Here is a 7471-nt window from a genome sequence, read left to right as displayed (position 1 = left end):
AAATCCCTCTCACAAAGAGGCACCACATAAGGTAGGGAAAACGGGGATGGCTCTTTGGTTTTGAATTTGTCTAATGTTGCCCAAGAACAGCAGCCACTCAAAGAAAGAGTGGAGGAGTTTATATACCCGAGCCCCTCAAAAACTAACCGTTGGAGGCCAACACTGTAATTTTCGGAATTTCTAAAATGCATTTTCGGATAAGTCCAAAAACTTACAGAAGCCAATCTCAGATTCGCAGCCATTTTCAAAATTTCCGATAATTTTCGGATATTTCCGAAATATTTTCGGAATTTCTTTTAGTTTTTCGGAATTTCCGAAAAGCACAGAGTAAAATGACTATAACTTTTCGCTCGGGAGTCCATTTTAGATGATCTTGGACTCTATGGAAAGCTCATTCAGAGGACTACCCAACTCAACCAAAAACAAGGTCTAAAACCACTCAAAGGATAGGTTAAAGCTTGGGTTTCTCTCAAGGTAGCACTACGATAGGTCACTTTGAGCACCGAGACATACACAAATACCTCGACGTTGCATCCCTCTTAATAGTACGACATTCCTAAACTCAAATGTAAATAGGAAGAGAATTATACCAATAGGGATGCCTTCTTTACATCTTTCTTTCATTGTCTTAAGGGACGCCAATGCCGAAACCGTTTCACCATATATTCTTTAAATGATTGATGCGGTTACTTGTAGCTTCAAATGGTCTCGCACGGTCCATCATGACAAAGCCGTCACTCTTCCGTCACCACCGATTTGGTTCTTCGGTGCCAAGCCCCTTGCTTGCCCTTCACCGCCGCATGGTCCATCGTGACCGACCATCGCTTGCCCTTCACCGTCTTGCCATAGTAGCCACTTTGTATCCCACATCTTCAATATCTTCACTTTGTCATTCTTGGTATCGTTACGTGTAATTATATCACTTGAGCATCAACACCTTTGCAATCCTTGGGACCTATTTCTTTCATTCAACTCAATAAAATTATTAGTCCCAATGATCCGGTTGTCAACCTCCACATGTTGACCAACCAATCGCATGTATAAAATGATATGAATAAATGATGAGTATTTATCAACACCACAAGTGTCATATACTCAAATATATGCTCAAATGTAAAGATCCCAATTAAATGAAAGTGAATAACTTAGATCGATTACAAGCATAACTAAACTATAGGATTTTTCCCCCTAAATGCATGCATACAAAATGTTTGTGTGAAGCAAGAGTATGCATAAAAGAATGAAACATTAGGAGCTTATCCTATACAAGAATCGAAGGCATTTATCAAATATAGGCATTAAAATAAAAACATACATTTATCATCTTCATGTTCTCAATGTAAAGAGACCAAACAAGATATGGCTCAAACAAAGCATTAGTCTCACATGCTTATGTAATCACATGAATATATATATATATGAATATAGCAATATGTGCACGGAGAGAAAGAGTGACATATATAGCTTGATCTCCATGCATTTCATCCTTGTGATTTAGGTACATCATCAATGAACGTTTCTTTCTCCACTCATATGAAGTCCGGATATCACCTCTCACATATTCCACTTTCATATCCATATGAGACTAGTAGACAAAGAAATGCTTATAACAATGTTGGTCTCATGTAATTGGATTTGTCATTAATCACCAAAACCAAATTAATGGCACTTGAACTTTCAAAAGAAAAAGAGAAAGGAAAGATGCTCATGTGATTTTGCAAAAGGACCCGTGTAGTTTTTAGAAATTAAGTGCATGTTCCTTTGCATAGGAAATTTTGCCTTTTAAACCCTGATTTTTCCATAATTTACACAATTAACCCTCTTTATTGGGATATTTGTTTGAATGGCGTACGAAATTTGCAAATATCACCGAAAATCATATTCTCGCATGAAAGGGGCCACGAGACATTGAATTTTTACCTCGACTTTGCATTTCAGGTACCTTTATTGCTGATATATATGATTATGAAATTTATTTATCGCATTTATGATTATTGATTATTTGTAATGCTTTATTGCCTTTAGTTAATATCTTTGCAGTAAAATGTATAGAATTGCATAGAATACATTGAAATTATTTGCGGGAACTTTTGTGTATCATTATTTGCAACAATTGTGCATTCTTACCTGAATGTAGTTTTGCGCATGTTTTGAATATAGGAAAATGGCTGGCATCACGAATTAGAAAATTTGCTAAATCTAGAATATCTCCGACATATTTATTCAATGTCGAAATTACGATAGAGCAGGAAGTTCTACGGTACCGTTAATCCAATCGCGCTATGTGCATTGACTCGATAAGTTTGATCCAGCATTTCAATATCTCACCAGTGCTTCTAAGCTACTCTCATGAATGAGTATGCTAGACGACTAGGCGCGTTAGCATTTAGAAGGTTATGGTGCACACCCTACCTCTTGCAGAGCAAGAACTATCAGCAAGAATGGGTATTTTCGACTATGATTGACTAAGAAAATGACCAAGAGAGTACGGTAATTCGGTGCACCGAACTTGCACCAGGTACCATGGAAACTCTCAATGATTCTACCCGAGCGTCACAAAAGTCGTACGCAAGCATCACTAGTGCACATTTATAGGTGACTTATGATGGTTGTATGGTGGTTAAACACTCACAATAGCCATTGGGAGCCAACCAGGAAGCCACGCGTGGAGGGCCAACTACCACGGCGAGGATCTTGGCAGCGGCGCTGGATCCGACCACAGGCTCGCTGCCCCTCCCCACCTCACGCAGATCAGAGGAGACCGATGCCGCCGTTGCTGGAGCCGAAGACGAAGCCGGTGGTGATTCACGCGTGTTCGGCGTCGCCTCCCTCAGCACCAGCATCATGTACTCATTCACCCAGGTCCGTGCCTCCCCTCCTAGTCCCTTGCCTCGCCCAGCCCGCTGCACACGGGGATCCCCGGGGCGGCGAGTCGGCAAACGGGGGCACCACCGCAACCAGCTGCATTGCCTGCACGTGTAACATACCGAAAATTTGCTATTTTCTACATATGCATCACGCCGATTCTTATGTTTTTAATAACTTCCTAAACTTAAGAAATTATAATTAGAGGGACCTCCTAAAACTAACATGCATAAAACCCCTCTTTGGTATTTAAAATCTTTCGTGGTTTTATTCTAAAAATTGGTCTTGTTAAATTGAGGTATTCTCTTTGATTTGATTTTGCATCTTAAACGTTCTTTCGACCAAAATTTTCTTTATTTAATTTTAGTTTGAAAATCCTTTTTACTTTTATGAATCATGGTCCAAGAAATCCTCCAACAATACCTTTGAACCTAAACCGAAGCAATTCCAATTTTATTAGAATTAATTGTCGACCCATCCTTTGATTTCAAACCTATTCTTATTTATCGCCAAATATCCAAGTTCCCCATTAGCCTCGAATACTTCTCCAAATCCTTGCTAAATAATTTGAGGCTAACATCCTATTTATTTCCCTTCCCTCTCAATCGAGTGCATCAAATAAATTCCGTTATATTCTATCTCTCAAAAGATTGCACTCAAATAAATTAGAACATCCTTATTTTAAAATCCCTCACCATGTATCAATATCTCCGAATTCAAATCCTTTTTAAATCTAGCCATCCAAATTCCTCTAAATCAATTATTTGAATCTCTAGAAAAATTAGACTTTCTTCCTTGTAATTTTGGGCCGAATTCTTCTTCCCACTCAGGCGGCCCAAGTCGGCCCAGCTACCCCTCCCAGCCACACAGCCGATCCTCCTCCCTGTCCCGTGGGCGCCGCCGCCGTGTGCCATGGGCGCGCGTGGCGCACGGGTGCACACGCAGCCGCTGCCGTCGCCTGCAGCTTTGCCGCCGTCTTTCCTTCGCCGCTAAGCAACCGCCGCCCGACGTCAGCGCCACCTCACACCGCTGACGCCAGCCACTGCACCAAACCGACATGATCGGCCAATCGGATGGAAGGACCGGTGCCGTCGTTCTCTTCTTCACGACATTGCCGCCGTGACCAAGACGACGACCTCCTTTGCGAACCGACCTCCAAAGCCTATAAATACCGGCAAGCCGTCCCTTTTTCTCCCACATATCCGAGGTCTCTCTCTCCCTCTCTTTCTCTCTCTTTCTTCCTCATGACCGGCTGCCGCCACCGTCGGCCGATCTCCTTCACCGTAGCTCCACAACCCAAACCCTCGCGCCATCGGGCTTGCCTCGACGAGGGGAATCCATTTTTCTAGTTTCCCCTCTTCCCTATCCACTCCATCAAGCCACCACAACCACCTCCCTTGCAGCCGAAGAGAAGCTCTTCTACTCGCCGTTCCGGCCAACTCCTCCTCTCTCTCGGCCAGCCACCGACTTACCCGGGTGCGCGTCGCTCGGGAACACGCTTGGCCGCCGCCGTCGAAGCCGTTCCACCATCGGAGCACCGGCGCCCCTTCTCTCTCTCTCTTTCTCTCTCTCTCTCTCTGTTGTTACACGGGAAGAAGAAGAGAAGGAAGAAGATGACGGGAGGAAGGAGGAAAAGAAAAAGAAAAAGAAAGACTGACAGGTGGGCCCCTACACAGTACACTTCATATTTTCTAGATTTAATTCAAATCCTATTTTTTAGAAGCCCATATCTCCTAAACCGTAGATCCGATTCCAATGAAACTTGGACCTAAATTCATCTAAATTCAAACCCTATCTTTTGACACCAAATTTGCTATTTTAATATTTTATTTGAATTTATTCAAATATTGTTTGAATTTATATTTGCCTTTTCAAATATTTCTTTTTAACCCAGAATACTCTTTAGCCACTAAAAAGCCGCCGGTTGGAACTTTACGCCTTCCATGGGGACGTTCGCGGTTTACTATCCTCGACGTCAGACTGTTGGTTGTAAAGCCCGGCAAAACCAAACCTAAGGTTGAAGTGCTGCTCCTGGCACCCCACGCCTCGATGCGTATAGTGCTCGGAGTTTCACTATTTCCTCGACCTCCACAGAACGCCGCACAGTTAGCTCTTGAGCTCTGTGTGATCCTAGCCGCTCCGCCGCTACTCACGGTTGTCAGAGTAACACTTCCGCCCCACTAAACCCACACAAACCTCCTATCCCTCTAGTCGTTATGCTGTCTATTGACACCGGCTAGAGAAGATACCAATTCTAGTCGTTATACTGTCCAACTGTAGCAACGACTAGCAAACAACCAAACCCTAGCCGATGCCTTCCTAATTAAATTCCAACTACCATCCAAATTCCATACCCACCTATCCACCATACTATTAACTACCTACTCTTCTAGAACCTATACATAAAATATAGAACCTAGCCGATATGTTGCCCTACTCCACAATCGGCTTAAATATAACCAAACCCTAGGTATTATACTACCCAAACCTACCACCAGCCAATACTAGCCACATACTCACTTAACCAGTTATATATCCCTTACTCTCCAAGCAACCAAAACCCACACATAAAATATAAACGACATGAGTTGCTTGATCCCCTCTCCACCTCAACCTCCAACCCTCTAGAACCTCCACATAAAATATTAACCCAATAATCCCTATACCCTAAAGGAGATAGATTATACCCTAAACCCTAGCTCTCTTTAGCCGCTTATCGATCTTTTGTTATTTTATGGCTTTTATTGAATTTGGCTCTTCCTCTTCTTCAGTAGAGTTTATTTTATTTTGGATGGCAACCTGTGGTATTTTAAGGATCGGATAATCAGGTTGCCTACCTTGGATTATTCGCGTTGGAGCAAGGTAAGTTATTATTCCTTCCCTTGAGCATAATTACCCTATATTCTTATATTTCTATTCTATGCATTAGTCATTCATGATTTTGAATGCATAACCTGAACATAGCAAACCAGATATGCTAGCTTTGCTTAGCCCTGCCTAGTAAGTCTGCATAAAAATATAATGAACTTAGATTGGGACAGTACGTAGGAATTGGTTGATTTTCGGGTGGCTAGTACTGTCTCAGTCGATATAGTTATTACCAAGTACTTATGTCAAACGAACGAGTACGACCGCAATTCTAGAATGGGGACAGACCTTGCAAAGTAGGTTGTCTAGCAAAGGTGGTACCTCTGTACAGTGGTTCTTATTTAAGTCCTCGCGCAGGAGGCAAACTTATGCCGCGAAGGGCAAATATAACATTTACCGAGGCACAGGTAGATGATTTGTTGAGCTCAAGTGTGTGTATTGTGAAAACCTGGTTGAGATGACGGGGGTCTCTCAACCAGTTCTCTCTCTAAAAACCTCGGGAACGCCAGAACTTCTCTCGCTGCTGATAACGTTACGTTCAGAGTGCATGAGGATGAAAGTTCATGGAACAGGTGCCACTGATGTCAGTAACCGAAAAGCTTTGCCATGACTAAGCTAATGAATATTGGTATGTCATAGATTGCGGGTAAAGCGTACATTTACTGCAGTAAAATAAACATGAATCTATTTGAATAGCCGTGCTCACGGAATTGAGTATCGGGACTCATATGGTACTTTGGTTAGAAACCTAATTCAAGATTTTACTAAATGCTGCTGCATTTAAAACATCAGGCTTTCTATTTCTATATTCTCTGCCTTCTGCAAGTAATCGTAATCCTACTCAAATATTACCTTTTCATACATTCATTATTGAATATAATAGCTTGCTAAGTACGTTGTACTCACCCTTGCTTCAAACCCCTTTTTCCAGAGTTAAATTGAAGTTCTTGCCGAAGCCAGGAGTTCAATCATATAAGTTAGTCTTATTTCAACCTAGTTCACAAATCTAAATTAGTTAGATGGTTTAAGTCTATAGCAAAATATTAGAGTTGAGACACTCTATAGCTTCTGCTGTAATAGTTAGCCACAATCTTGTAAATTCCCCTATTAATTTATGTAATAACATCTCCTTTGGAGCCTTGTTCAAATGTACGCAATGAAGATCCAGATTGTTGAAGCTGTATCAGTCTACTGATCCAGGGTTTGATACAGTTAAACATGTCGGTTTCCGAATCATTAGTTTTGAGATCCGACAGCACGTCCGGCTCGCTTCCCCCGTTTCGTTTTCTGATGCTGTTTTATTTTGGGGGATTCTTGAATTGAGGATAAAGGGATGACATGGAGGTGCTCGACGAGCCGCTCTACGCTAATTTCCTGCAAGTCACTGGCGTCGACAGGCCATATCACGCGGAGCTTCTTTCTAACATGGTAAACCTTGACAAAGGTTTGACCATTACTACTTATTGACGGTCGTTAGTATAACGCCCCGATTTTCGTTCGGGAATAAAAATCAATTAATAATACATCTTCTAGAAATTAAATAAAAGTTAAATCAATTTAATCAAGTGAAATTATAGAGGAAATTAAAATTTCCTTTAAAAATCATTGGCCGGGAATATTTTGTAATATTCTTGGTGCCCTAATGTACTCTCCGGAACTTTCCGTGAATTTTCGGAGCTCGAGAAATAGTTTTAAAGTCACGAAGATCATTTAACCAATTAAAATAAAAAGAAAACAA

The 7471-nt window shown here is 41.6% G+C and overlaps 1 long non-coding RNA gene across 1 annotated transcript; it reads left to right on the top strand.

Moving 5' to 3' along the window:
* The first annotated feature begins 4286 nt into the window (after nucleotides 1-4286).
* Nucleotides 4287-6881, top strand: LOC9266880 (uncharacterized). The gene is made up of 3 exons (XR_001541975.3): nucleotides 4287-4525; nucleotides 5637-5727; nucleotides 6665-6881. It is a non-coding gene; the product is annotated as an uncharacterized lncRNA (long non-coding RNA).
* Nucleotides 6882-7471: the final 590 nt, after the last annotated feature.

The sequence above is a fragment of the Oryza sativa genome, chromosome 12, assembly GCF_034140825.1.
Source record: "Oryza sativa Japonica Group chromosome 12, ASM3414082v1".
Lineage (NCBI taxonomy): Eukaryota > Viridiplantae > Streptophyta > Magnoliopsida > Poales > Poaceae > Oryza > Oryza sativa.
The sequence above is the reverse complement of the archived record's forward strand: the minus strand, read 5'-3'. Positions and strand labels throughout refer to the sequence as shown.